Source organism: Saimiri boliviensis, chromosome 5 (assembly GCF_048565385.1).
Source record: "Saimiri boliviensis isolate mSaiBol1 chromosome 5, mSaiBol1.pri, whole genome shotgun sequence".
In the NCBI taxonomy this organism is placed as follows: Eukaryota; Metazoa; Chordata; class Mammalia; order Primates; family Cebidae; genus Saimiri; species Saimiri boliviensis.
Genome location: NC_133453.1, coordinates 72,266,458 through 72,289,373, shown reverse-complemented (window position 1 = coordinate 72,289,373; position 22,916 = coordinate 72,266,458). Strand labels below are relative to the sequence as shown.

At 35.0% G+C, this 22,916-nt stretch overlaps 1 protein-coding gene and 1 pseudogene across 1 annotated transcript in view; one reads left to right on the top strand and one right to left on the bottom strand.

Annotated features, from left to right (window-relative positions):
• B3GALT1 (beta-1,3-galactosyltransferase 1) overlaps positions 1-22,916 on the top strand; it is a 582,223-nt gene that overhangs the window by 244,532 nt on the left and 314,775 nt on the right. The gene's annotated exons all lie outside the window — the stretch shown is intronic.
• Positions 8,664-9,553, bottom strand: LOC141584462 (large ribosomal subunit protein eL6 pseudogene; annotated as a pseudogene).

Here is a 22,916-nt window from a genome sequence, read left to right as displayed (position 1 = left end):
ATCTTCTTTTTCCTTCTTGAAATAAGTTATCTATTTGTAAACTGTTGATTTCTTTGGGGCATTGTCCCCATAAACTTTTTATAAAACATCAGTGATTTTGCCATTATTCTACCCAAGCTTCACCATAAACTTGATGTTTGTTCTTGCTTCCATTTTAGTAGTATTCAAGTTGCTCTGATAGAGGCTCTTTTAAAACTAATTTCTTATTCTTCTTAGTGACTCAAACTAGTCACTAGATTCTGTTCAGAGATGTTATAACAAGTTAGTGAAAGTTTTGTGGTGCAAAAAGTACATATTTTCCATGACCTTCTTGAAAATCTCTTTTACTGGCAAAACTATAGCCTACTTTTTCCCATTGCGTAATTATTTTCTATCAGTTGTTCTTTTAAATACCACTTTAATGGCTGAATAATCTTTCACCTTACGTATATATTTTTTTAACTACTTACTTTACTATCCAAATCTTAGAATTTATGGGGTTTTTAATAGTAGAAATAATAAAACACCATTGTCTACAAATGTGACCTAATTTTTCATTGGTTCTTTAGTCTTTAGACTCACATTGTCACTTTAAAAGGTTGGAATATGTGTAAGTCTTTTATTATAAAGTGCCAAATTTCTTACACCTTTCCCAAATCATTCCAATTTATTTTGCTACTATGACGGTACAGGGCACTCATTTCTTCACAATCTCACTACCTCTACTACTACCATTTTAAAACTAGGAGGACTATAATTTTATGTAATTCCTAGAACTTGCTTTCTGTAACTCTTTTTATTTCTGTGCAAATTTACATGGTAAAAGACATTCATGTATTTTTATTTTATTATGCCAAAATCATATATATATTATTTTAAAAGATATATTCTAGTCACAAAGCAATATTAGTTTTTTTGTAAAAAGACATTATCAACATATATATGTGTGTTTGTATATAAATATATAATTTAAAAGGTAAAATTGTTAAAACATGGCCCAAAATATATTAGGAATTATTAATGATGGTCATTAGGCCACAAAAATTATAGATCATAATGTGACCTCTGCCTTAAGAGTTCTAGAAAGGAAATGGCAACTTTTATGAGACATGCTTTTGGTATCATTAATGAGTGTTGAGTCATTACTCAGCCTATTGGAGGAGAGGTTTGAGAATTCTATCAGGATTTCTTGAGGAAACAAACTAAATGTATCTCCAGATTTAGTCATTCATGTGTGCCTGGGTTTGCCTCCTCTTTTCCCAGCTTTGTTTTTTCTTTATTTTTTCCCTGAAAATATTATCCCAATTCTGGTCAAATGTTCCATGTGTACTTAAAATCATATGCCAGTAAAAATACTCAATTAGCATCAGATTGGCACATTTTTCTAGAATTTTTTCTAGCCAAATCTAAGAGGTTCATGAAAGTCTCTGCTTCCATGCTGGGCTAAACTTTCTCTATCAAAAGACATATTTAATTCAAAGAAAGATTCCCCAGTAATGCGTCTTGCAATGTTGGCTGTGTATTTAATTCACAAATTAAAATACACTGCTAATTAGCAACTTTTAGGTTTCTTTCTATTGAAAGTTCAACAGTGTTTTAGAATTCAACGTACCAAACTGCATACATTGAAAGAGTTAAGTCCCTAACCTTCCCAAGTCCAAAATAAAATGTTTTTCCTCAAATTGGTATTAATATGAGATTTTGAATGTTTTCTAGTGTTTTTCAATTAAAGAATGAGTTTTCTTTATGAACTGTAGAGTTCACTGGAGTCTTTCAGCTCTGCCTATACAGATGCATAGTGAAAGTGTTCTAAAGCATGAAGGTGCTTTCAAACAGGAAGAGCCCTGTAACTACTTAAGAAGGGTTTTCAATCTAGGACCAGCCCAGACCATAGTGGTATAAGTGATAAACTGGTGATTTTCATGTTGGTGATCTCTTTCCCTTTAGATACCAATGGATACCCATGACTCCCCAGAAAAACATTTTCTGTCCCACAGGCACCCAATCCCCACACCTCTTCTGTTTTTTCTTATCTTTAATTCTAGACTCGATTTTATTTTATTCACAATTCCATGCAGTTAAAACTGAAATCGCTGATTGTGTGTCAGATTTTTGGAAAGAACATCTTAATCTGAAAGAATGATTTCTATAATGGTATTGGATCAATGCCTAAAATCACACAAGCTTTATTAGTTAAAATTGTAATGTTGCAAAATCCCAAATTACTGAAGAGTATATAATGAAAAGTCTCTATTCCAATCTTGCCCATTCACTCCAGTCACCCATTTACCCATTGCCCCTCCTCAAGAGCAACCACTATCAAAAGTTTCTTATGTATCCCTCTAGATATATTCCATTTATTTGTAAGCACTTTTTTTTTTATTTTTATTTTTTGAGTCAAAGTTTTGCTCCTGTCACCCAGGCTGGAGTGCAATGACACAGTCTCTGCTCACTGAAACTTCTGCCTCCTGGGTTCAAGCAATACTCCTGGCTCAGCCTCCCGATAGCCGGGATTACAGGTGTCCACTACCAGGCCTGGCTAATTTTGTACTTTTAGTGAAGATGGGGTTTCACCACCTTGGCCAGGCTGGTCTCAAATGCTTAACTTCAGGTGATCCACCTACATTGGCCTCCCAAAGTTCTGGGATTACAGGTGTGAGCCACTGTGCCCGGAATTATTTGTAAGTACTTCTGTCAGTTCCTTGTAAGTTCTACACAAACGAGAACAGTATATACACAGTGTCCTGTAGATTTCTATTTAAAATATAGCAATATCACAAATACATTTTATTTTCTCACATATAAATTTGCCTCACTTTTAAATGGATTCATAGTCCTTTGAAAGGATGGAGCATTATTTATTTTATCAGTCACTATTGCTGGGTATTTAGCATATTTTCAAATTTTTATTCTTATAAACAACACCACAAATGACTGTTCTTTTATATATGTAGAATTTTCTTGAAATAGGATGTGAACATTTAAAAATCTTTTAACGTTTAATACCAAATTGCCCTCTATAGAAATTGTACCAGTAATTCACCAGAGTTTATCTTTATTCTTACCAGCATACCACATCAAACATTTTGATTTTTGTCAGTGAGAAGCAAAAATTGTATCTTGTATTTTAAGTATGAATTTCTTTTCATGAGGTTAGACACATTTTTGTCATATGTATTGCTTTTCTTCAAATCCTACTAACTTAATACTTGGCTTTATTTATGTACCCCCAAGAAAAAGATTCTGTGACCATTAACCACTTGAGAAAAAAAGCAGATTTATTGTAAATAGCAGGTTAACCACTGTTCAGTGATTTCTTTACAACGTGAAAACACTGTCTCAACATTTTCTTCTCCAGGGTAAATAATTCATTTCCCAATGGCTGTAAAAACTGCTAAACTCTTTTCATAGCTAATTAATTAGTTAAGGCTGTTGAGAACCTCTGAATGACTTATAAAAATGTCAACACAATTGTTTATCTTGTTAGCAGAATACTAATTAAAACTTTGTTAAATGAATTGCATTTTTGAGAGATTGTGTTGAGCTCTTCGGGTTTTAAAATAAACTACAAACAATCTACACAATTCACATTCAAAACAGTATACAATGAAAGTGACTCATCTATGCTCCTCGATCTGCCATCAGGCAGTACTTCTCCCAGAAGACAAACACCTTTAACTAATTTCTTGTGCAAGAGAGAGACAAAAAGCTCGCAAGTATATACTGTTATCAAGCCCAATAGTCATACTGTCAGCACCTTGCCTTTGTTCTTCTGGACAACATAGCAACATGTCTTAGGGACGTTTTCGTATCGGTATTTATAAAGTCATACCATTCTTTTTAACATCTATGTGGTATTCTAATGGGTAGACATACTTTAGTCCATAATAGTGGATGTTTAGATTATATGCAACACAAATTACCTAAATCATCAAAAATGTTGCAATAAACTGCTACATGCATATGCGATTTCCCATATGTGCAAAAGCATCTGCAAGATAAATTATTAGGAGAACTCTTTGATAAAATGGTAGGTATATTTTCAGTTAACACGTGTTTGTGTTACCTTTCCTGACAATTGATGCTGATTATACATTCACTTCAACATGTCTCTGTATCAGAATGTTTCTACACACCCTGAATAACTGACCGTATTATCAATATTTTGATATTTGTCAGCCTTTGAGAAAGGAAATTGTGTTTTGCTGTAGTTTTTGTTTGTTGGCTGGTTTGGTATGTTTTTATTTTCTAAATTAGAATCATATTGTCTATTTCATTTTTAAGTCTGCTTTCATGTATTTAGCAAAATATTTAGAACCTTTCACATTTGTGAAACAATATAAACAATATTTTAATAAACTGATATTGGAATATTTTTAAATTTACATAAATATTGCAAAGATAATACATTTGTATTTTCCCTCTTACTTATATATTTATTCAGTCATTTATTTATATTGCTATAGACTCATGTATATTAAATAACTTTAGGTCATAATCCAACACTCTGCTGTTTATTTTCTTGCTCAGATTCTTTCAGATGTAGCCATTGGGAGTTCTTTCAATTTTTTATTTTTTATTTTTATTTATTTTTTTCTTATTTTTGAGACAGGGTCTCACTTTGTCACACAGGCTGGAATGCAGTGACATGTTACAGCTCACTGCAGCTTTGACCTCCTAAGCTCAAGTGATCCTCCCACTTTAGCCTCCCAAGTAGCTGAGACCATCAGTGCATGCTGCCACACCTGGCTAATTTTTTTTATTATTTTTTGTACAGACAGAGTCTCTCTGTGTTGCCCAGGCAGGTTTCAAACTCCTGAGCTTAAGTGTTAAGTGATCTTTCAGTCTTGGCCTCGCAAAGTGTTGAAATTACAGATGTAAGCCATCTAGCCTGGTGGAACCTCTTTCAGGTTGGCACCTATGTTCCTTTGACATAGTCCCCAACATTTTGTTAGTTAAGCACTTCTTTATTTTCTGGTTCAAGATGCTCCTGCAACATCTTATGTTTTCCTTGCCTGCGCCTGCAGTCAACCATTTCTCCAAGGACTCCTGGTTCCTGTTATTGGAGAATGGTATTTGTAAATGAAAATCTGGGTACTGGATATGTTTGTTGCTACTGGAGAGTGATTGCTTGAAAGCCATCTTAGTGCACAGAGTTAGGTAACACATGTATACTCATGTATCTATAATTATGTCTCTATCCCTCTGTTTATATATTAAGGTAAAACATGAATCCCTGTTTATGTCTCCAACTCTTATCCGACAGTACATTCTAGTCTTTCTTTTTTGTTTCTCTGTAACTTCCATCTCTGAGGGTGTGAACAACATAGCTGTCATCATCCAACATCCATTTACTTATTTGTTCAGCCCCACAATACAAATAAAGCCATTTCAGAATTATAAACTGTATTTCTGTAAGAAACTAATTTACTGGCTGGGTGCAGTGGCTCACGCCTGTAATCCCAGCAATTTGGGAGGCCAAGGCAGGTAGACTACTTGAGTTTGGGAGCTTGAGACCAAGTCTGGCCAACATGATGAAACCTTGGCTCTACTAATAAACAAACAAACAAACAAACAAGAACACTAAAATTAGCCGAGCATGGTGGCATGCACCTGGCGCCTGTACTCCCAGCTATTCAGGAGGCCAAGGCACGAGAATCGCTTGAATCTGGGAGGTGGAGGTTGCAGTGGACCAAGATTGTGCCACTGCATTCCAGCATGGTTGACAGAACAAGAAACACATTTACCAACTATAATTTTTGTTATAGTTCTAATTTGCATTAATCATATTATCCATGAGATTATCTTTTCATATTTGAAGAAACATAATTTTGCTCTTGTTTTATATTTTTGTGCATTTGAAAATTTAGTTACTAGCCTATTTTTACTCACTTGTAAGTACTTAATAAGGAAATTGACCCTTGATCCATGATATGATTTACAAATATTTTTCCAGTTTGTCATTTTACTATATATACTTTTAATTTATGTAAATACTTTTATGAAGTACAATATACAAATTTTTCCTTTTATGCTTTCTGGATAAAAATTCTTTTAAAACTCATTTTTTTTCCATTTGGAAGATATATTTATTACATTATCCTTAATGGTTGAGTAAAACAACTACATATAATAGATTTTTTTCAAAACTAAATTATGTAAATGAATGATTTTACACTCTTAAATATCTAAATCTTAGATTTTCATATGTCTGTTCATAAATCTCACTTACAGAAGTGAGAATTGTTGTTTGCCTGATTCCTATTTTGGTTTTTATTGACTTTATTCCTACAATAATTTGGCCCAGTAAGCATGTGAATCACTGCGAATTCTTTTAAAGAAATGTTCAGCCAACATTTTGACTGACCTAGCTCAAAGAAGGTAGAGATAGTTTCATTTCTAGATGGAAAACATCTGACAGTTTCCATTTGTAAAGTTTTCTTCTACACATAATTATATAATTCTCAGGACCGATCATAGCACCTTCTGTAAATTGCTTCTCAATCACTTACTGCAGTTACTAAATTTTACAGCACCGGTTCTTTACCAGTTATAGAACTGAATTTTATTACAATAGGTCTAAACTGCAGTGAAACATTGGGAGACCTCTTGTATGACAGGTACGTTCATATTATGGATACATCATCATCTATGTTTAGCACTACCATAACTATGTTTTTAAACTTAGTTTATGCAAAATAAGAAATTCCTGTTCTCATATGTGAGGTATATAGACTTAAAAAAAAATTCAGGCAGCAAAGCTATGCTTCTATTAAATGTTCATTTAAGGCATAAATACAGAACTATGGATCATAGGTAAATAATGAGGAAACAACCAATTAATTACTGTTTAAGGGTTATCTATTACCTTTTCCCCCTTGACTCAGTTTTTTTATAAACTCACATAGTACAAAGACTTTAGAGAGTCTCAGAATAGGCACTTAATTTAAATTTCCCTGTTTCCCCTGGAGAATAAAACCTATCAATAAACCACCTAGCATGGGGTAATTTAATTCTCTAAACCAGTTATTTAATGTTCAACTATTTCGTTTTTTGCTCTGCTATTTAATTTCAAAAAGTGAAGTTTATACTTTCTATGGGTATGATCCAAAATGAATGTTTTGATGATTATGTCTTGCATTTTAAAAATGATTTCATTGAACATTTTCTCCATTATAAAAGTGAAATGTATTCATTATGATATATTTGAGAAAAATTTCTAACTTAGATAAAAGGAAAAGGAAGTCACTCATTCTTATTCCTCATAAATCACCACTTTTAAAATTTTGCTCTATTTAATTTTTCTTTGTCTACTCATAGATTATATGTTGTCTTTTGATTCTGTTATATATACAATTTTACCTTCACTTTAAAAAACTTAATGTTACCACATAAATATTTACCATGTTGTTTTAACTATTAATAACTTTATTTTAATGGATTTATAGTATAAATCTTATGAAAATATATTTTTTACCTAATTTAATATCATGTTTGCTTACAAAGATATACGACTCTGTTGGACTATTAGATCAGGAATTAGCATTTCCTGTAAAGAGTCATATTGTAAATATGTTGGGCTTTATGAGCTATAATGTCTTTGTCACAAATGTTCAACTTTCTGTTGCAGTAAAAAGCAGGTATAGACAATGTATAAAGAAACATGAGGCAGACATAACCCACAGGCCGTACTTATCAACCCCTGGATTAGACTATTAGACAAACTCAGTAAATAGAATTTGAGATATACATGTTTATAAAGAAATAATAATTAGGCCTATTTTTTCATTCAAGTGCTTATAAATATGTGTAGTGTTACATCATTGTGTCATGCACCATTTCTGTATGTGTGTATATGCGTACCTCTCTCATAGGCATGAGTGCCCAATAACTCATTCATAGGTGTGCATACACAGATGTTATTTGCATTTCATGGTATCAGAGCTTAGTTAGAATATTTTGACAACTGTACTTCATTTCATGATTTATGGTTATATATTGTTCTTTCTAACTAATTGTCAATTCAATTTATGGTTTTTGTCAGTATTTTAGAAAATAGTGAAGAAAGATAATATAAATTACATATATTCCTACTACTTACAAATATTATTAACATTTTCTTGCATTTCCTTTCAGAATTTTTTATGAGTATAAATTTGAATGCAGATTATTATATTAAAGAATTTGCATTCAACTATATCACTTACATATACTGTATATACTGTTTCTAATTCATTTAAGTAAAGGGCATTTCCCTATTATCTTCTAATACATTTCTTTAATATCTGCATTTATTACAACTTATGAATTTATCATAACTTATTTAATCATATCCTATGATATGTTGTTTATAGTCCTTCTACTTTTTCTTTTTCCCCATTTCTAATTTCTTGGGAGGAAATTCCTAAATATGAAACTACCATGGTTAATGGTATGAAAGATTAATGTCTTTTTTATACAGATTTCAGGCAGCCAACCACATCAGTGTTGTTTAAAGTTGCCCATCTCACACCACTCTCTCAATATTATGAACTTGGAAGAATCTATTATGTGCTTTGCACATTTTTTCCTGTTGGCTTCAGTGTTTTCTTGATTTTAATCATTTTTCTTCATATTAAAGATATTAAATCTTTTTTTTTGTATTTTTAAAGGTAATCAGTTATTTAATTAGGTTCTTAAGACATTTAGAACACCGATTTGTGAGGATAAATTCCATTTGTCAGGGCAAACACAGATCACAGGTAGCCCTGGAGCTGAGGAATAGATTAGATTTTTGGTAACATTGTGAGTCCACAGCTTTCTGATCAATCTTGGCACTGTTCTGTAATGTCATATTTCTTTTTCTGTGTCGAAGATCTCACCTTCCTGGTGTCTGGGCTTTCGCTGCTGCTGCTTCTTGAAGTGAGCATCAGTAAAATGTTTTGGGATTTTTACATTGCTGATATCAACTTTGGTTGATACCAAATTTGGTTGATAGCAAAATTGATATCAGATTTCTGTTGTGTTATTTGTAAAGAAACTTGATTGAGGACCAGAGGTGCAGTCACAGGTAACAAGCCACTAGCCAGCTGCTTCAGGAAAACCACCTTCTTGCTCCTGTGGTGTCAGATGATCAGAATGGTCCCGGGGGTAATGCTGGCGGCTCACAGTTTTCTCACATGCTGACTGAAGGGTTTTTTTTTTTTTTTTTTGCCATGGCTCAGTAGCTTTCGAGGCACATCTTCAGGAGGATAATTGTAGGCATTTTGCGAAGTTTAACCACCCAGATACCACTGTTCCTGTCACCACCAACTGGTTTTGTAACAGTTGCAAGAACCTTCTCCTTTTTCTTTTCAACCTTGGATTTAGCAGCTGAGTACTTCCTCTTGTACATGGCCTTTCTGGAATACATGGTAGACTGGGAATACCTGCCAATTCCTGTGACAAGAACAGGATTGCAGCTGCAATGGGGCTTCCCCTTCTTGGGCTTTTTAGCCTTGAGGTTACCCTGTTTCACCTTGCCACCAGCATCAGCCTTCTTGGCTTCGGGTTTCTTCATTTTAGTATCTGGCTTCTCAACTTTTTCATCTGCCATCTTGCAAGATGAGAAAGAGCTAAAGACATTAAATCTTTATCCATTATCTTTGAAGCAAATACGTTTCTCCCTTTTGTGATTTACAACTTCATTTTATATGAATAAAAAAGCTAATACATTTATGATTATTTTTCTAGCTCAAAACTGAAAATTGTATTGTCATTTTTTTATAAAAGATGTTTTTACTCAGATAACTTTGACTAATAATTTGACTTCCTTTTCACAAAACCATGAATAATAAAACCTTATTTTCAGACTCAAATGTATTCACCAAAATATTTTATTTGACTCTATATTGCATGCTTTTTTCGTAACATAATAATAATCATGTACACTGATATATAATTTTTTATATATTTTTATTCATAATCTTATGTAATCACTCTAAACCTTGTGCTTTTTTCCCCTTAAATTTAAAGAAATAGAGGGATTATAAGGTCAAGTGGTTTTCTAAGGACTAGCTGCATATGTGATGGCAATGTCAAGGTTAGAACCTGAAGTTTGTCTGCTCTAACCAGAAAAAGAATATTAAAGTTATTTGTGTTAAATTTTTCCAGAATTGTTTTTCAAAAAAGTAGCAATTCAATAAACTATTGTTCTTTTTTTGATTTTTGATGAGGGAAGAAATTGGATGACATTATAAAAGATAAGATTAAGTCAGATTGGAGGTTTGAAGAGAAAAAGCATGTTGCCATAAACCATCAAGACATGGGACATATAGTTTGTAGCCAGCATGGAATATTAAAAATGATCCTTCACCTGCACCTAAAAGCCACACAGTTTATTGTGGCTCAATAAGCCAGACATGATCTGGCTTCTGCCTGTCTCTCTAACCTCATTTGTTTAACTTTCCTGCTCTTTGTGCTTCAAGCATCCTGGGCTGGCCTCCAATCTATTGCAAGAAAATGTCAGGTTATTTCCATGTCAGAGACTTTACATTTTGTATTTCTCCTACCTGGAGACTCTGCCCTTTGGCCTCTGAATGTCTGGGTTTTATTTAATTCTTATATCTAAGTTGTGCCTCTGGAGTCCCTGGTCCCTATTTAAGGGAGCCTCTCCTCCATTTATTCACTGTCACATTACTCTGTTTATTTCCTACACAGCAATTTCCATAACCAGTATATAAGGGACTTTGTTCAATTCCTCAAGGAGACAAGAGTGTGTATAGTCCATAGCCAGACAACCTAGACCAAATTCTACTTTGCTACTGTGGTTGCATATTAGGTGAGTCTCTTAGTCTCTGTGGTCTGTTTCCTCATGTATAAAATGTCCTTAATGAAATACTCTCACGGGAAATAGAACTACGTGATGTATACAGTTTTTTCATTAATTCATCTATTGTTAGTACACATCTGTGGAATAATGGGAGGATATAGGAAATATTATTCCATTTTACATCAAATAAGGCAATAATGGTTATAATACTTTTTACTTATTTTGTTTTTTAAACAGAGATCTTAGGATTCCTAGGAGGTCTCTTGTTTCCCAGCTTTGTGCCCTTGATCCTGGATCTGTTTCTGGCTTCTCTGCCCTCTTTTGTATTAATAGTAAAACTCTAGAGCACTGTCTGTGCTCCCTGTTATCTCCCTTTATGTCTTGCTCCCATTTCAGTAGCATTTTCTTTCCTACCACTCCACTGAAATGCTTCAGTTGACACTGCAATCCAGCAGTCTCCCATCTCATTGGAACCCATGTCATTTCTCATTTTTCATTTACTTTACATGTCAAAAAAGTTGGACACTTTGATCACTCTGTTCTTGTTTAAAAAGTTTTCTGCCTAGCTCCTGAAACACATATTTTCTTGGTTTTCCTCCTGTCTCACCAGTAGTTTCTTCTCAATTTTTATTACTGGCTTCTCGTTCCCATAGCCATAAATGCTGGCATATCTCCTTCCAGACTAAACCTTTGATCCCTTCTGTATCTGCACTCTTATTAGGCGATTTGCTTATCATATGTACCAAAATACCATCTGTATACACTGGCAACCTCCAAATTAATACTTCCAGCCCAAACCTCTACACTAGTGCCACATTCTTGACATTTGCTTCTTTGACACTCTAATAGGGCAACTAATAGAATTCTCAAACTCAGCATATGGAAAACTTTGTTCCTGATCTCACTCTCCTCCCACACGAGCACCACCATCAGCTGTCCTGCTCTCCGTTGTTAGCACCTCTTCAGTAGCTCAGACCAAAAATCTTAAAATCATCCTTGGCTCTTCTTTTTTTTCTCATAGCTCACATCTCATCTTTTAGTAAATCTGTTGGTTATATCTTGAGAGAGCTTAATTACTTCTCACTCCTCTTTGTTGCTGCACCCCTGGTATAAGCCACACCATTTCTCACCTGAATTATTTCAGCAGTCTCTTGTATCATCTCCCTGACTCCCCTTCTCCCAAATCTATTCTTTATATAGCAGCCAAAGCAGTTTTTTTATAAGTCATAAATCAGATTATATCATTCTCCTTCTCTCAGCTTTCTAGTGGAGTCCTGTTATATTTAAAGAAATATTTTAAATCTTTACAATGGACAATGAGACTCTACTTGTCTGGCTCCTGTTTACTTGACTGAGGTCACTTCCGACCAGTCCCCCGTGCCTGTTTCTTCCTTGATCCTGAAAGCCAGTCCACTCTCTGTGACACCGATCTCTACTTGGAATTCCTTTCCTTCAGGTACTTGCAGAGCTTGCTTCCTCGTTTAATCAGGTCTCTGTCCAAATGTTGCTTCTCAAACAGATTCTATCTCTCTATTGCTCAGTGTTAACTAAAACAGCAGTCATATCTTCCTCTGTCTCTTCTCTAAAACTGTGTTTGTTATTACACTTATATATTACATATTTTTGTTTATCTCTTTTTTGTCTGTTTCCCCCACTAGCATGTAAGTTGCATGAAGGCATATGCTTTCTGTAACTCCCTAGCTCCTAAGATCAGTGCTTGGCAGCCAGTAAGTGCTCACTAAGCATCTTCTAAAAAAAAAAAAAAATGAATTGTCTTTTTACAGTATATACATGCTGTTAGAATAGTTCCTTAAATAAAATGTTAATCCTCTTTTGTGCTGGATTGTACTGAATGATCCACTTTCTTTGATGTTTGGTGTTAAAGTGAGGCCATGAAACAGCTATTTAAAAAATTGAGAATTAAGGATCGAAAAGAATCCAAATGCTCAGCTGATTTAGCTACTACCCTGTAGCCTGCCTCGCACTGAGGCAATCATCCATCTTTATTGAATGCTTGTCTTATTTTTACAACTCTTTCAGCTGTTCACAACCTTGATGGGAAACCTTTTCCAATATTTAATTATTCTTTCAATTGAGTATCAATTTTTTAAAAAAATCAAGTCAGATTTAATCATACCAGTTTAAGCTCATTTCTTTTGTAAATCTTCTGGGAAACAGAAAATTACTTCTGCATACAATCTGCTTAGGTAGATTAGTCTGCATATTCATTACAAGGGTACACAATAGGGGTACTAATGCTTGTTCTATGTAGTTGAAAGGATAGCATGTGAACAAGAAAGAGTTTTTTTTAGGCATTTCAAGTACCTTAGGGTTTTTATCATGAGTCCATTTTTATCCATTTATTTTTGTTGTTTGGCTATGAATACTGTTTCATTCTCCTACCAAACACAGACACCAACATTCACAAAGCAAATGAACAATGGTAACTTTAAAATATTAATCCCAAGGTCTTGAATGTCAAAGTAATAATTACTTCATATCAGTGTCATGTTATAATTTTAAATAATAGCTCTGCTGTTTGGTAATGGGCATAAATCTCAGCATAAATCTGTCTGAAGGTAGATTGGGATAGAGGTGGGAGGGGAAAAGGAAGGGGGATAGAGCAGAAAGAATACTGTCAGGAAATTAAATGAAGGATGGGACTTCTTTAATAATGTAGTGTTTTGTTTTTTCATAATGTGTTAGAGTAACCCAGATGATCAACCACCAGGTGTGAAGATTGTACTGGCTGTGGTGAATAGGACTAGAGCCTTTGGACAGCATTATTTTTTTTTTTAATTGCATTTTAGGTTTTGGGGTACATGTGATGAACATGCAAGATTGTTGCATAGGTACACACATGGCAGTGTGGTTTGCTGCCTTCCGTCCCCTCATCTGTATCTGTCATTTCTCCACATGCTATCTCTTCCCACCACCCCACCCCCCGCCCCTCCCTCATTACCCCCCAATGGACCGCAGTGTGTAGTGCTCCCCTCCCTGTGTCCATGTGTTCTCATTGTTCAACACCCGCCTATGAGTGAGAATATACGGTGTTTGATTTTCTGCTCTTGTGTCAGTTTGCTGAGAATGATGGTTTCCAGGTTCATCCATGTCCCTACAAAGGACGTGAACTCATCGTTTTTGATGGCTGCGTAATATTCCATGGTGTATATGTACCACATTTTCCCTATCCAGTCTTTGGGCATTTGGGTTGGTTCCAGGTCTTTGCTATTGTAAACAGTGCTGCAATGAACATTCGTGTGCACGTGTCCTTGTAGTAGAATGATTTAGAATCCTTTGGATATATACCCAGTAATGGGATTGCTGGGTCAAATGGGATTTCTATTTTTAGGTCCTTGAGGAATCGCCGCACTGTCTTCCACAATGGTTGAATTAATTTACATTCCCACCAACAGTGTAAAAGTGTTCCTATTTCTCCACATCCTCTCCAGCATCTGTTGTTTCCCGATTTTTTAATGATCGCCATTCTTACTGGTGTGAGATGGTATCTCAATGTGGTTTTGATTTGCATTTCTCTGATGACCAGTGATGATGGGCATTTTTTCATATGTTTGTTGGCCTCCTATATGTCTTCTTTTGTAAAGTATCTGTTCATATCCTTCGCCCATTTTTGAATGGGCTTGTTTGTTTTTTTCTTGTAGATCTGCTTTAGTTCTTTATAAATTCTGGATATCAGCCCCTTGTCAGATGGGTAGGCTGCAAAAATTTTCTCCCATTCTGTTGGTTGCCGATTCACTCTACTGAGTGTTTCTTTTGCCGTGCAGAAGCTGTGGAGTTTGATTGGGTCCCATTTGTCTATTTTGGCTTTTGTTGCCATTGCTTTTGGCGTTTTGGTCATGAAGTCCTTGCCTACACCTATGTCCTGAATGGTTTTGCCTAGATTTTCTTCTAAGGTTTTTATGGTATTAGGTCTGATGTTTAAGTCTTTAATCCATCTGGAGTGAATTTTGGTGTAAGGTGTCAGGAAGGGGTCCTGTTTCTGCTTTCTGCACATGGCTAGCCAGTTTTCCCAGCACCATTTATTAAACAGGGAGTCCTTTCCCCATTGCTTGTTTTTGTCAGGTTTGTCGAAGATCAGATGGTTGTGGGTATGTTGTATTTCCTCTGAGGCCTCTGTTCTGTTCCATTGGTCTATATCTCTGTTTTGGTACCAGTACCATGCTGTTTTGATTACTGTAGCCTTGTAGCATAGTTTGAAGTCCGGTAGTGTGATGCCTCCTGCTTTGTTCTTTTTGCTTAGAATTGACTTGGCTATGCGGGCTCTCTTTTGGTTCCATATGAAGTTTAAGGTGTTTTTTTCCAGTTCTGTGAAGAAGGTCATTGGTAGCTTGATGGGAATAGCGTTGAATCTGTAAATTACTTTGGGCAGTATGGCCATTTTCACGATGTTGATTCTTCCTAACCATGAACATGGAATGTTTCTCCATCTGTTTGTGTCCTCTCTTATTTCGTTGAGCAATGGCTTGTAGTTCTCCTTGAAGAGGTCCTTTACGTTCCTTGTTAGTTGTATTCCTAGGTACTTTATTCTCTTTGTAGCAATTGTGAATGGCAGTTCGTTCTTGATTTGGCTCTCTTGAAGTCTATTACTGGTGTATAGGAATGCTTGTGATTTTTGCACGTTGATTTTGTATCCTGAGACTTTGCTGAAGTTGTTTATCAGTTTCAGGAGACTTTGGGCTGAGAAGATGGGGTCTTCCAGATATACAATTATGTCATCTGCAAATAGAGACAATTTGATTTCCTCCTTTCCAATTTGGATACCCTTTATTTCTTTTTCTTGCCTGATTGCTCTGGCTAGAACTTCCAGTACTATATTGAATAGGAGTGGTGAGAGAGGGCATCCTTGTCTAGTGCCAGATTTCAAAGGGAATGCTTCCAGTTTTTGCCCATTCAGTATGATATTGGCTGTTGGTTTGTCGTAAACAGCTTTTATTGTTTTGAGATACGTTCCGTCAATACCTAGTTTATTGAGGGTTTTTAGCATAAAGTGTTGTTGAATTTTGTCAAAAGCCTTCTCTGCATCAATTGAGATAATCATGTGGTTTTTGTCTTTGGTTCTGTTTATGTGGTGAATTACGTTTATGGACTTGCGTATGTTGAACCAGCCTTGCATCCCCGGGATGAATCCTACTTGATCATGGTGGATGAGCTTTTTGATATGCTGTTGCAATCGGTTTGCCAGTATTTTATTGAAGATTTTTGCATCTATGTTCATCATGGATATTGGCCTGAAATTTTCTTTTCTTGTTGAGTCTCTGCCGGGTTTTGGTATCAGGATGATGTTTGTCTCGTAAAATGATTTGGGAAGGATATCCTCTTTTTGGATTGTCTGGAATAGTTTCAGAAGGAATGGTATCAGCTCGTCTTTGTATGTCTGGTAGAATTCAGCTGTGAACCCATCTGGACCTGGGCTTTTTTTGGGTGGTAGGCTCTTTATTGCTGCCTCGACTTCAGACATGTTACTGGTCTATTCAGGGTTTCGGCTTCTTCCAGGTTTAGGCTTGGGAGGATGCAGGTGTCCAGGAATTTATCCATTTCTTCCAGGTTTACTAGTTTATGTGCCTAGAGTTGTTTGTAATAATCTCTGATGATGGTTTGGATTTCTGTGGAATCTGTGGTGATATCCCCTTTATCGTTTTTTATTGCATCAATTTGGTTATTCTCTCTTTACTTTTTTATTAATCTGGCTAGTGGTCTGTCTATTTTGTTGATCTTTTCAAAAAACCAGCTCCTGGATTTATTGATTTTTTGAAGAGTTTTTTGTGTCTCTATTTCCTTCAGTTCTGCTCTGATCTTAGTTATTTCCTGTCTTCTGCTAGGTTTTGAGTTTTTTTGATCTTGCTCCACTAGCTCTTTCAATTTTGATGATAGGGTGTCAATTTTAGATCTCTCCTTTCTTCTCATGTGGGCACTCATTGCTATATATTTTCCTCTAGAGACTGCTTTAAATGTGTCCCTGAGATTCTGGTATGTTGTGTCTTCGTTCTCATTGGTTTCGAAGAACATCTTTATTTCTGCCTTCATTTCATTGTTTATCCAGTCAACATTCAAGAGCAAGTTGTTCAGTTTCCATGAAGCTGTGCGGTTCTGAGTTAGTTTCTGCATTCTGAGTTCTAACTCGATTGCACTGTGGTCTGAGAGACTGTTTGTTATGATTTCTGTTCTTTTGCATTTGCTGAGGAGTGATTTATTGCCAATTATGTGGTCAATTTTAGAGTAGGTGTGATGTGTTGCTGAGAAGAATGTATATTCTGTGGATTTGGGGTGGAGAGTTCTGTAAATGTCTATCAGGTTTGCTTGTTCCAGGTCTGTATTCAGGTCCTGGATATCCTTGTTGATTTTCTGTCTGGTTGAACTGTCTAATATTGACAATGGGGTGTTAAAGTCTCCCACTATTATTGTGTGGGAGTCTAAGTCTCTTTGTAAGTCATTAAGAACTTGTCTTATGTATCTGGGTGCTCCTGTATTGGGTGCGTATATATTTAGGATCGTTAGCTCTTCTTGTTGCAGTGATCCTTTTACCATTATGTAATGTCCTTCTTTGTCTCTTTTGATCTTTGTTGCTTTAAAGTCTATTTTATCAGAGATGGGAATTGCAACGCCTGCCTTTTTTTGCTCTCCATTTGCTTGGTAGATCTTCCTCCATCCCTTTATTTTGAGCCTTTGTGTATCCTTGCATGTAAGATGGGTTTCCTGGATACAGCACACTGATGGGTTTTGGCTTTTTTTCCAATTTGCCAGTCTGTGTCTTTTGATTGGGGCATTTAGTCCATTGACATTTAGGGATAGTATTGTTATGTGTGAATTTGATACTGTCATTTTGATGCTACCTGGCTGTTTTGTTGGTTAGTTGATGCAGATTCTTGATTGTGCTGATGCTCTTTTACCATTTGGTGTGTTTTTGGAGTGGCTGGTACTGGTTGTTCCTTTATATGTGTAGAGCCTCTTTCAGGAGTTCTTGTAGAGCAGGTTTGGTGGTGATGAAATCTCTGAGTGCTTGCTTGTTCACAAAGGATTTTATTTTTCCTTCACTTATGAAGCTTTGTTTGGCTGGATAGGAGATTCCGGGTTGAAAGTTCTTTCCTTTAAGGATGTTGAATATTGGCCCCCAATCTCTTCTGGCTTGTAGGGTTTCTGCTGAGAGATCTGCTGTGAATCTAATGGGCTTCCCTTTGTGGGTAACCCGACCTTTCTCTCTGGCTGCCCTTAGCATTTTCTCTTTCATTTCAACCCTGGTGAATCTGACGATTAAGTGCCTTGGGGTTGCTCTTCTTGAGGAATATCTTTGTGCTGTTCTCTGTATTTCCTGGATTCGAATATTGGCTTGCCTTGCTAGGTTGGGGAAGTTTTCCTGGATAATATCCTGAAGAGTATTTTCCAGCTTGGATTCATTCTCTTCATCACATTCAGGTACACCTATCAAACATAGATTAGGTCTTTTCACATAGTCCCACATTTTTTGAAGATTTTGTTCATTCCTTTTTGCACTTTTTTCTCTGTTCTTGCCTTCTCTTTTTATTTCATTGAGTTGATCTTCGACCTCTGATATCCTTTCTTCTGCTTGGTCAATTCGGCTGTTGAAGCTTGTGCATGCTTCGTGAAGTTTTCGTGCTGTGTTTTTCAGCTCCATCAATTCACTTATATTCTTCTCTATGTTGTCATAAAGGCATATTTCCAAGATAGGAAAGTTTGATTCAGTTATTTCTTTAAGTAGTACACAGCTTACTTCGGAGCATAAAAATAATATATATTCTAAAAAATTTAAAAAGAATGTAAAACAATGTGATGTCAACAACTAGATAGAATCTTGATTAATATTTCTGCACTTCCTTCCTTTCTTCTATCTTCCATGCATATTTTAATATGTTTCTGAGAGTCTAGTGTTAACTATACTCTATGTATTATAACTTTTAACGGTTATGATAATATATGCCCATTCCTTACAAACACCTAATTTCAATAATCACTTAGTATCTCAAAATTTATCAAAGTATTTTAATTTACTAAGCCATTTACTTATTGCAAACATTTTGGTTCAGTGTTTGTGTGTGTGTGTGTGTGTGTGTGTGTGTGTGTGTGTGTGTTTGCACAAAACATTTAAATTATTTTTTGGATAAGTTCATTTTTGCAAAGAAAAATTTGAGGTCAAATGTTCTGAAAACGTAGTAGTGCCTGTTTTGGTCCTATACATTCCTCATAATTTTATTTTAAATTGCTAAGTTGAATATGTAAATTGCTAACTGGATCTCATTGTTGTTTTAATTTGTCTTTGCCACAAATGATGTTGAACATTTTCTCCTGTTTTTTAGCCACTTACATTTCTTCTTTGAGGACTTTTCTCATATAATATTTTAATTTGTCTATTGGGATGCTAGTATATGAATTTTTCAATAAATAGTTTCTGCAATCAGGACAAAATAATCAGATTCACTAGCCATTTAACTTTTGTGCTATTTGGTTTAACTTATTACTATAGTATAATAAAGAAATATTCAAGGCCACTGTAGTACATAATGTCTTCGAAAATATTCTTTATTTACACCCTATCCAAACATTTTCTAAATAAAATATCAAGAATTATTTTATTTATAGGGAATACTGTTGTACATACTTATTTTCTGTATTTTTTGTTTATTGCTTTAAATCAAGTAAAGTGTTTTTCCCTATCCACACTTTCATATATTTCTCTACTTCACTCTGTTCTCACCTACAAACACACTTACACATACATACACACACACACACACACACACATTCACTCACTATTTGTCATTCATTAGCTTCTTTTAGTTTTTGGAAAAAAAGAAAAAAAAATTCATACTCACATATGTGTTTTGATTATGTATAACCTATGCATGTTGAGTGCTTATTTTTAAAGAAAAGAATGCAGCAATTTGTTTCATTTTTTGTTTTTTTTTATTGCTAGTAAATAAAACTACAGTTGAGTTTTGTATATTGTGTTTATATCCTGTTTTACAGCTTTCTTAGAGTTTTCTACTTGGTGGTAGAAAACATGTCTGCATATGGAGAAAGACAGTTTTACTTCATCTTTTTTTGTCTAAATGCCTTTAATTTTTTCACTTGACCCATTTCACTAGCTAGGTTCTCCAGTGTAATATCCACAGTAAGAATGATCATCTTTGCATTTGTCTTTCACCATTACATTTTCTGTAGGTTTCTCATATATCCTTTTTATTTCTACTTATTTCTATTCCTAGTTTTCTGAGAGTTTTTTTTATCATAAGTGAGTATTGACACATCAAATACTTTTTAAGAATCTATTAATAATTTGACTTCTTTCTACTAATATGGCGTATTATTTTTTATATTGAATTTAGGGAATTTGATATTTAGATATTTGATTCAACCTTACATTACAGTGGTAAACCCCAACTGTCATGATCAATTATACTTTTTTATCTTGCTGTGTTTACTTACTAATATTTTGCTATGAATTTTTGTGTCCCTGATGATGAGGGACATTGGTCTGTAGTTTTCTTATAATGTCTCTATCATCATACATGTAACTACCTATTGTTTTTGAACTGTTTTTAACCACTCTAATGGGACATTATTATTGTTGTGCTTGATAGGCATTGTTTAGATTCCCTTACATTTTAACAATTTATTTACTCACTCTTCCTTTTTACATTTCAGTCCTTTCCTTTGTAACCATGTTTCTTCCTCCTGGAGTACATCCTTTAAAAGCTCTTGTAGTGAGGTATTTTAGTGACAATAATTTCAATTTGTTGTTTGCCTAGAAATGTCACTCTTTGAATTGTTTAGACAGATGTACTCTTCAAGGGTAATGGATTTTTTTTTTCCTCTCAGCCCTTTGAAAACGATATTCCACTGTCTTCTGAACTCCATTGTTGCTGTTGAAAAGTCTGTTTTATGATAATTATTGCCATTTTTTTCTGATTGTTATTAAAGTGTTTTCTTCATCTCTGAGCTTTTACTGTCTCATTACAAAACATATATGGTGTATTTCTTTTTATTAATCTTGTTCGAAGCTTGTTTCTGAAGATATGTGTTTTATCAATTCTGGACCATTTTTAGCCCTTATCTCTGAAGACATTGCTTTCTCCCATCCTCTCTTTTTTTTCCTTCTGGAATCTCACTTGATGTGGGTTGGGCCTACATATTCTGTCATCTTTATCTTTTAACTTCTTTTTTAATTTCGTATCTTTGTTACTCTTCTTTTGTATATAGTAGCTAATTTCTTCAGATCTGTCATCTAGTTCAATTAATAGTTGTTTTGTTTTTTTTTTTTTTTTTGAGGGGAAAGGGAATACAGGCAAGACATTGAAACTTTTGCAGGTTAGAGAATGGAAGATAATTTGTTCACTATATGCCCTGTTTTTATGTAAAATATACTAGCTGGAAATATTTGTGTGGGTGGGCATTTTTAATGGAGAAACCTTTGTTAGCTATGGAAAAGCGAAAATATGGTTCTAAATTAAGATGTTTTAAATACAATGAGTATCACAAGGATTGGATCAAAAAGAGATCCTAAGATAGTAATTCATCTGACTCATAAGCTACTATAAGAACCTTTAATCTGTCTGCCAAGCAACTATGACTGTAAACATGAAGAGAAAGTACATAGATACGTACATATTTATAACAGGGGAGGGGGATATGGCTACAGTTAAATTATGTGATCTTAGGTAAATTTGTGAAGTGGTGTTAGTATCACTTTGCCTACAATTAATCAAACCTGAACCAGCAAATACGCAGGAGAAGGAAACCAATATTTATTAAGCATTTGTGATATTCTACATTAGGCACTACTTATTCTTACAATGGTACTAAAGTTAAGATTTTGTTATCTTCATTTAAAAAAAAAAAAGTCATCTTGGAGGACTATACCCACTAAGGTTTACAAAGCTAGTAATTGGCAGATCCAGACTCAAACCCAAGACTGACTTCTAGAACCATGATCTTGCACAAAGCCATGCTATTTTATCAGAAGTTCCATTTCCTTGATGAAGCTAAGTCATTAAGGGAACAAATGAAAAAGGATTATCTTAGAATAAGTCACTGAAAAGTGTAAAGAATCAAAACAGTAAATCATAGAGTTACAGATTTTTTTTAAATGGAAGACTTCCATTTATGGTAGGGATGAGTTTGCAGTCAGGTCACACAGCATGGCTGAAGAGAGGGAACTGTGTACAACTTTAGGGAGCTCATGAAAGTGGCAACCCTGGAGTTTTTCAGTGCGTAGTCTATACAGTATACCAACCTATCATGGCAAAGGAATGGCCATCTGGTCTTCCTAGTTCTGAGATGCCACCTGCAATGTAATTTCAGGAATATCTCAGAATTGGGGATACTTCATCTTAGGGAAAAATCAAGCTTGGTCAGCTAACAGAGGTAATCTGAATGCTTCAGTGTCAATACTGGCAGGCCTTGCAGAAAGAGGCAGCTCAGTCCTTTGAATTTGTTGTCTGGGAAGAAGGAAAAAAGCAGAAAAACAGTCAGAAAGCATAGGCATAAGAAGGAGAGGCATGCCATGTCAAACCTCCAAATTTAACAGCTGCTGCGTTAATTCCCAGGGATAAATGGCTGGCATTAATTGCATTTTCAAAGTACTAAGATTAGAAAAGTTTTCGTCTGTATTAAAAAGAAGATGTGGTTTTCATCATTTCTATTGAACAACTCTTGTTATATAGAAATCAATAATAAGAGCCATAATGAGTCAAACTGTATTTTGTATTTAAATAGTATACAAGGTCAAAAGGTTCCATTTCAAAAGTGTCTTACTCAACAAAATTTGTTGTTTAGTGTAACAATACTGCAATTAGATGTGTTTTGTTGTTGTTGTTGTTTTGTTGTTTTTGAGACAGAGTCTCACTCTGTTACCCAGGCTGGAGTACAGTGGTATAATCATTGCTTACTGCAACCTCTGCCTTCCAGTTTCAAGCAATTCTCATGCCTCAGCCTCCTGAATAGCTAGGATTTCAGGCATGTGCCACCATGGCCGGCTAACTTTTTTTAGTTTTAGTAGAGACGTGATTCCACCATGTTGGTCAGGCTGGTCTCCGACTCCTGACCTCAAGTGATCCACCTGCCTCAGCCTCCCAATGTGCTGGGATTATAGGCATGAGCCACCATACCCAGCCAA